Source organism: Petaurus breviceps, unplaced genomic scaffold (genome assembly GCF_028583685.1).
Source record: "Petaurus breviceps papuanus isolate PSGF00001 unplaced genomic scaffold, PetGlider_PUasm1.0 216, whole genome shotgun sequence".
Lineage (NCBI taxonomy): Eukaryota > Metazoa > Chordata > Mammalia > Diprotodontia > Petauridae > Petaurus > Petaurus breviceps.
The window spans coordinates 1,158,993-1,167,377 of NW_027185867.1; the positions used below are offsets into that span (position 1 = coordinate 1,158,993).

General features: G+C 36.1%; 2 protein-coding genes and 1 pseudogene across 6 annotated transcripts in view; 1 reads left to right on the forward strand and 2 right to left on the reverse strand.

The window, feature by feature from the left end:
- TWF1 (twinfilin actin binding protein 1) overlaps positions 1-8,385 on the reverse strand; it is a 372,084-nt gene that overhangs the window by 108,224 nt on the left and 255,475 nt on the right. The gene's annotated exons all lie outside the window — the stretch shown is intronic.
- TMEM117 (transmembrane protein 117) overlaps positions 1-8,385 on the forward strand; it is a 200,885-nt gene that overhangs the window by 64,138 nt on the left and 128,362 nt on the right. The gene's annotated exons all lie outside the window — the stretch shown is intronic.
- Positions 3,724-7,803, reverse strand: LOC138165818 (ras-related protein Rap-2c pseudogene; annotated as a pseudogene).

Here is an 8,385-nt window from a genome sequence, read left to right on the forward strand (position 1 = left end):
AAAATAGACTAATTCAAATGGCAAAAGAGGCCCAAAAAGCCAATGAGGAGAAGAATGTCTCAAGAAGCTGAATTTGCCAGATGGAAAAAGAATTTGAAAAACTCACTGAAGAGAATAACTCCTTCAAAATTAGATTGGAGCAACTGGAAGCTAATGACTTTATGAGAAATCAAGATACTATAAAACAGATCCAAACAAATGAAAAAAAATAAAAGGCAATGTGAAATATCTCATTGGAAAAATCACTGACCTGGAAAATAGATCCAGGAGAGATAATTTAAAAATTATTGGACTACCTGAAAGTTATGATCAAAAAAAGATCCTAGACACTGTCTTTGAAGAAAGCATAAAGCAAAATTGTCCTGATATTCTAGAACCAGGGGGCAAAATAGAAATTGAAAGAATTCACTGATCACCTCTTGAAAAAGATCCGAAAAAGAAAACTTCCAGGAATGTTATAGACAAATTCCAGAGTTCCCAGATCAAGGATAAAATACTGTAAGCAGTCAGGAAGAAACAATTTGAGTATTACGGAAACACAATCAGGATAACACAAGACCTAGAAGCTTGTACATTAAGGGATTGAAGGACTTGGAATATGATATTCTGGAGGTCAAAGGAGTTAGGAATAAAACCAAGAATCACCTACCCATCAAAACTGAATATAATGCTACAGGCAAAAATATGGTCATTCAATAAAATAGAGGATTTTCAAGCATTATTGATGAAAAAACCAGAGCTGAACAGAAAATTTGACTTTCAAACACAAGAAGCAAGAGAAGCATAAGGTAAACAGGAAAAAGAAATCATAAGGAACTTATTAAAGTTGAACTATTTACATTCCTACATGGAAAAACAATAATTGCAACTCATAAGACTTTTTTCAATATGAGGATAATTGAAGGGAATATATATGTATATGTACATATATATGTACATATGTATAGGAGGGTATATGTGTATATAAATATATGAGTGTGGGCATATGTATATTCATGTATACATAGAGGCCACAGGATGAGTTGAATATGAAGGGATAATATCTAAAAAATAAAATTAAGAGGAGAAAGAGGAATTTATTGGGAGAAGGAGAAAGGGAGAGATAGATTACAGTAAATTATTTCATATAAAAGAGGCAAGAGAAAACTGTTAGAATGGAGGGGAAGAGCAAGAAGGTGAAAGGGAATGGGACAACCTGATTCTCATTGAATTTGGCTTAAGGAGGGAATAACATACACACTCAATTGGGTATCTTACCCTACAGGAAAATAGGCGGGTAGGAGATAAGAGTGGGGATGATAGAAAGGAGGGCAGACTGAGGGAGAGACTAGTTTAGAAGCAAACATTTTTGAAAAGGGATAGGGTCAAAGGAGAAAATACAATAAGTGTGGGGGGGTGGGATAGGAGGGAAGGAAATATAGTTAGTCTTTCACAATATGCCTATTATGGAAATGATTTGAGTAACTACACATGTACAACCTATATCGAATTGCTTATCTTTCCAGTGGGGGTGGATGAGGAGGGAAGAAGGGAAAGAATCTGAAATTTAAAGTTTTAAAAACAAATGTTTAAAAATTGTTTTTTTACATGTAACTGGGAAATAGGATATACAGGCACTGGGGTATAGAAACCCATCTTGTCCTATTAGAAAGTTAGAGGCGTGATGGGGGGATATAGGAGAGAACAGATTGGGGGAAGGGCTATTTAGTAGCCTTGCTATTTTGGGGTGGGGGTAGGGGAAAGATGGGGAGAAAAAAATTGTAACTCAAAATCTTGTGGAAATGAATGTTGAAAACTAAAGCTAAATAAATAAACAAACATTAAAAAATAACCTTTTGGTAATTTGATTGGTATGGCAATAAAGAAGTAAATTAATTTAAGCATTTTTATTTGCCATTTTGTTTGCCATTTTTATTTTTTTGGCTCATCCTACCCATGAACGATTGATATTTCTCCAGTTACTTAGATATGCATTTATTTTTGTAAAGAATATTTTTAATTGTTCTTGTAATTGTAATAAGTTCTTGTGTGTATTTTTTCTGGTAGATAAGTATTTCCTGCTGTCTGTAGTTATTTTAGATGTAATTCTTTTCCTGTCCATTCCTACTGGATTTTTTTTTTTGGTCATAGACAAAAATCCTAATAATTCATGTGAACTTATTTTATGCCCCGCAACTTTGTTCATTATGTCAATTAGCTTTTTAGCTAACTCCCTATAGTTTTTTTTTTTAAGCAATCGGGGTTAAGTAACTTGCTCAAGGTTACACGGCCAGTTATTTCTGGGTGTGGTACTGAGTATCTGAACCCGGATTTGATCCAGGTCATCCCGACACTGGAGCCTGTGCTCTTACTCGCTGAGCCACCTGGCTGCCCCTAAGTTCTGTAGTTACACCATTACATATATCATCTGTAAGAATGAGAATTTTCCCCCTCTTTGCTTATGGTCCTTCCTTCAATTACTTATTTTTGTCTTGTTGCTATAGCTAACATTCTAGCACTATATTCAGCAGTAATGAAGAAAATTGACATGTTTATTTTTACTTTTTTACTGGAAGAAAAAGGATCAAGTTTTCTTTATCCTTTTCCCCCCTGTTTTAATACCTGTATTACTGTTAAAATTTTCAAGTATTCAGACAAAATCTGTTGATCAGATAGGCAACGGGAAGTGAATGGCTGTTCAGAGAACATTTGCAATTCAAAGCAATGAAAAAAAGCAATTGTGACAATGCTTTTAAACATCATTCAGAAAGAACTAATATCAACTATAAAATGCACAGTCATTTGATTTATATTCAATTACATGTGCAGAAATTGACTAGGTATAAATTGCTAACCTGCCAGGCAAAGCTGATATGCAGGAACACAAAATTAATTTACCTAGAATACAATATCCATTTTTCAAAAGTATTGTTAAAAGTAGGTTATAACTAAATTTAGAACTTCACAGAAGGAAAATGCTTTAACTGTAACTCAGTGTTGCAAATGACATTTTAAAAAAATCATGAAAATCCATTTAGCTAAATATAATAGTCAATTTCAAAGTGCAATTTCCACTTTCTGAACATGTTAATTACCATGCCCTATCATGGGCTGCTTTGGCTAAGAACAGGCATAATACATCCACACAAGGAAAATGGGATCTTTAGTCTCTTACAATACTGTCACATGTGAACCATGAAGTCTCAAAATATTGAACAACCATTTCAGGAGACAAAAATGTTCAGAAATAGATTGAAGTACTGGAGAAAGGTAATAAACAGAAATAATCCCTTGTTTAAGGTTCAATTTATTCTCCATTAAAACTTTTAAAAGGTATTAAAAAGATAATACTGAGTTTAATTATTTAATAAATAGAAGTTCAGAAAGTGATTAAAGAAATCAATGAAAATATTACAAATGAACTTTTGCATATTAGCCGTTAAGAACTTAGAAAGCTGCAAAAGGATTCATTAATAAAGAATCTATTTTAACTTATAGTAAATGTGCTAAACATTCCTCATTGAGATTTTGGGATCTTGAAAGCCATGGACCTTATGCACTTGATTTGGTGTATAGCAACATGCTGTTATCAAGATAAGTTTACCAAGACTCCATTCTTCAACCCAGGCTGTCAAGTTCTCCAGAGCAGAATCTGTGTAAATTTCCTTTGAGTTTGCTCTGCTTTGTATGGTCATGAATGAGGTTTGCTTTTTCAATGGAGTGCAAGTTTTGCAGCACTGATCTTCAGAAATCGTCAATTTCTGAAAACAGGTCATCCATCATAGTTTTACTTTTTACTGATGTTTCCAATGAATGGGCATCCCCACTCCTGAGCCAAATCTCTGCCTTCTGAAGTTAAAACCTCCCTTTCTGATTCCAGATTCACTTTATTCTCTACTAGAATGAATTGGACTTTTTCATGTCTTTTGACTCTGACAAACTGGTCTCTTATTGGCTTGATATCCTAGAAAGACTGTTGGTTAATCAGGCTAGATAATTAGGATAAAATCTTGGCCATTTTTGATGTAGAGATCTCTCATAGAAGCAAACTACTTGATTCCTTTGGTGACCAGGATTTCTAGCAAAGGGGAAAAAGAATCCAATTTTATTTCTTTGAGGTAAAAATCCTCAATAGTGGGATCATATTTCTCAGCGAAGGTGCCCATGAGAAATACCATAGTCAGGGCAGACTTAATTTGTCATTCTGTTCCCTAACACCACCACCTTGTACTTCCTTCTCAGTTTCCCCTTAACCAGCTCCCTCTCAGCAGGTTAAAAAAGGACTCCACAAGCTATGGCAAACAAGAAGGCAGTGGGTATGGGTATCTATAGTTATGGACAAGGGGATGAGAGCTAGCAAAGCAGCAAACCTCATATTGAGAAGGCAGTGATCAGTCCTTGGGCCATACAAACTCTGAAAGTTTGAAGCAAACTGATATCACTGTTGATGGCCTTAAAGTTAAGCATGAGATCTGGTAGCACTTTGCACACAGTGAACATCAGTGGAGGGAGGAACCAGTGGAAGGAATAGTATTCCATCACATCTACGTATCATAACTTGTTCAATCATTTCCCAATTGTTAGACTCCCCCTATTTTCTTGGCCTCCACAAAAAGAACTGCCATAAATATTTATTATATCTCCTTAGAGTATGTTTACTTAGGACTAATATATGGTCTTATTCTTAACTTAATTAGGATTTAAACTCCCCTTACTTTGATTTCCTTTCCTTTTTAATCAATAAATATTTATTAAGTGCCTGCTATTTGTCAGTCTTAAGGGATGGAGATACAAAAAGGAGACAAAAGATGGTTCCTACCTTCTAGGAGCTTACAATCTAATGTGGGAGGCAACATGCAAACAAATATTTACAAAACAAGATGTACAGGATACACAGGAAATAATTAACAGAGGAAAGTCACTGGAATTAAGATAGGTTGGGAAAGCTTCCTGAAGAAAGTGGAATTTTAGTTGGAATTCAGAGGAAGTCAGAGAGGTCAGGAGAGGGAGCAACGGAGGGAGTTCATTTCAGGCCTAGAGGATAGCTAGAGGGAAAGCCTAGAGCTGGCAAATAGAGTGTCTTGTTCTTGGAACTGCCAGCAGACCAGTGTCACCTAATTGATGAGTACATGTCAAGGAGTAAGATGTAAGAAGACTGGAAAGATAGTGGAGGGGGGGGCTAGATCATGCCAAATGGATGCCAAAAAGAACATTTTATATTTGTTCCTGGAGGCAATAGAAAGCCACTGGAATTTACTGAGTAGGGCATGTGACATGATTGGACCTGCATTTTAGGAAAAATTACTTTAGTTGCTGAATAGAAGATGGAGAGAATTGAGGCAGATGATCTATGTGTGCCTGATAGTTTTTACTCTATTTCTTTATTACATATAAATTATAATTAGTAGAGAAACAAAATATTATAGCGGAAAGAGCACTGAAAGAACTATAAACATATATATGCACAGTAGAAAAGAAAAGAATGAAAACCCCAGACTGAAGTCATATAATTATAATGGTCAAGCTTTGCCCTGGAGAAGAAGGGGGAAAAATAATACCTTCTCTTTTTGTTATGCAGTTGGGGGACTGTTGGTGTGTAATATTGCTGTACATTGTCAAATGTCTGGAATCCAGATGCTTGGGTCTGAAACCCTGCTAGTTTCTAGTGACTTAAGTGACTTAAGTCACTTAAATTCCCAGAGCCCCAATTTCCTCATCTTTAAAATAGTGATAATAATATTGACTCTTCTTACCTCTTGAGGTTGTTACAAGTTGCAAAACTGAACATAGTATTAAAATGTGAGTCATTATTATTGACTTACTGTTTACACTAAATGTTTAGTTCCATTGTCATTTAGATTAAATACAATCACAAAACATGAAGGAAATGTGATGTGATCCTTTGTTCACTGTATTTAACATTGTACTTCATAGTAATTTAGGATTTGTGTTGTTGCTATTTCACATTAAGGTATTTATAAACTATTCCCCACCTCCACCCCAATATGTTAATGTGAACTAGTATTAGTATACTTAGTTTTAGGATCTACAGATTGAGAGAGTTGAAAACTTAAGGTACATAGATAGGAAAAGTAGGGAAAAGCATAGGAAAAAGAAGGATAAAAGAACTGAAATTATTTTATTTAGGCAGTTAAATTTTTTTTTTTCTAGTCCATGTCTGTCAAAGTAGAAGGTTTCTGTAGGGAAAGAACTTTGTGTTCTTTTTTCTATTTTCATATTATTTTTATTGATAAGATCCTATCCAGTGAGCTATCCTATGCAACATAGGTTTTTTAAAAAAAGGAATATAGTGACTTAACAAAACTAAGCAACATCGAAATCTGACAGGATATGCAATATAAGCAACCATCTCTGCAATGAAAGGAAATGGTATTTTATTTTCCCACTTCTTCAGGGCCAAGCTTGATCATTATGATTATATAGCATTCAATGTAGAGTGCTCATTCTTTTCATTTATATTGTACACACTGTCAGTCTCTCAGGTTCGTTCTAAGAAAGACTGGCAGAATTAGGCTATACACATGTTTATTTCTCATTTCTCTCAAAGTGGGTAGTCATGCATATGAATGCCTGGGAGTGGCAGTCAGCAACTAAGCTCACTTTTGGGGTCAGGCTACACGGTTTATATATCCTTTCAACACGGGCTTAGGTTTCACAGGCATGCAACAACGAGGTCAGCACAACAGCTTTGTAGACCTTCAGTTTGGTAAATAGTTTAATACCTCTTCTCTCCCATACTTGCCTTCAGAGCCTCCCAAACACTGAGCTAGCTCTGGCAATGCATGCATTAACCTCATTATCATTGTGTACATCCCTGGACAGTAGACTACCAAGGGAAGTGAACTTATCCACAGCATTCAAAACTTCTCCATTTGCTGGATGATATGGTGGTGGCTGATGGAGTATGTGTATTTTCTTGGTGGTGTTAGGCCAAAATCAACACAAGCAGCAGAGAATTGATTCATACTTTGTTGCATCTCGGTTTCAGAGGCTGCATTGGGTGCACAATCATTTGCAAAAAGAAAATCATACTTCAACACTCCCTGCACTTTGGTCTTGGCTTGTAGCCTTTTTTTTTTTTTTTGGAGGGGGAAGGCAGGGTGATTGGGGTTAAATGACTTGCCCAAGGTCACATGGCTAGTTAATGTTATGTGTCTGAAGCCAGATTTGAACTCAGGTTCTCCTGGCTCCAAGGCCAGTGCTCTACTCACTGTGCCACCTAGCCACCCCAGCTTGTAGGCATTTCAAATTGAAGAATTTACCATCAGTGTAGTAGCTGACCTTGGACTAGTTTTGAGAAGAGAGATTTATAACACATGTATAACCTATATCAAATTGTTTTCCTTCTCAGTGAAGGTTGGTGGGGAGAGAAGGGGCGAATTTGGAACTTGAAGTTATAAAAATGGATATTAAAAATGTTTTTCATGTGCAACTATGAAATAAGATATATAGGCAATGGTGTATAGAAATAAATCTATCTTACCCTACCAGAAAAATGGGAGGGATAAGAGGACTTTGTGGGTGACAGAAGGTAGGGTAGACTGGGGGAAAGGGTAATTAGAATGCATGCCATCTTGGAGTGGGGGTGGGGAGAGACAGGGTGAAAATTTGGAGCTCAAAATATTGTGGAAATGAATGTTGAAAACTAACAATAAATTTATTTTAAAAAAATACACATTAAAAAAAAAGAAATCATGAAGGGAATAAGTGAGCAGAACCAGGAGAATAATTTATACAATAAAAGCAATATTGTGAAGATAATCAACTTTGAAAGATAGTAACTAGAATCACCATAATGGTCATGTTTCCAAAGGAATCCTGATGAAACATGTTAGCCACTTCCAGATAGAGTGTAGATGGACTCAGAGTCTTAGAGAGTGAACACTCTCCCTCCTCCTCTTTGACTGCTGACCTCCTGGCTTCCTTTAAGTCCCAACTAAAATTCTACCTTCTTTAAGGAGCCTTTTCAAATCTCTCTTAAATTCAATGCCTTCCCTCTGTTATTTATTTCCTATGTATCTTGTCTGTAGGTTGCTTTGCATATACTTATTTCTGTGTTGTCTCCCCCATTATATTGTAAGCTCCTAGAGGGCAAGAACTGTCTTTTGTCTCTTTGTTTTGTATCTGTGTTATATAAGAAACATCAAATATGATTTTCTACGTTAGCAAGTGTAAGTTGTGTACTGCTGTTCAAGACAAGTGTATGTTACAGGATTTCTAAGGATATTTTCTCTTTTTCCTTCCTTCCTTCCTTCCTTCCTTCCTTCCTTCCTTCCTTCCTTCCTTCCTTCCTTCCTTCCTTCCTTCCTTCCTTCCTTCCTTCCTTCCTTCCTTCCTCCCTCCCTCCCTCCCTCCCTCCCTCCCTCCCTCCCTCGCTCCCTCCCT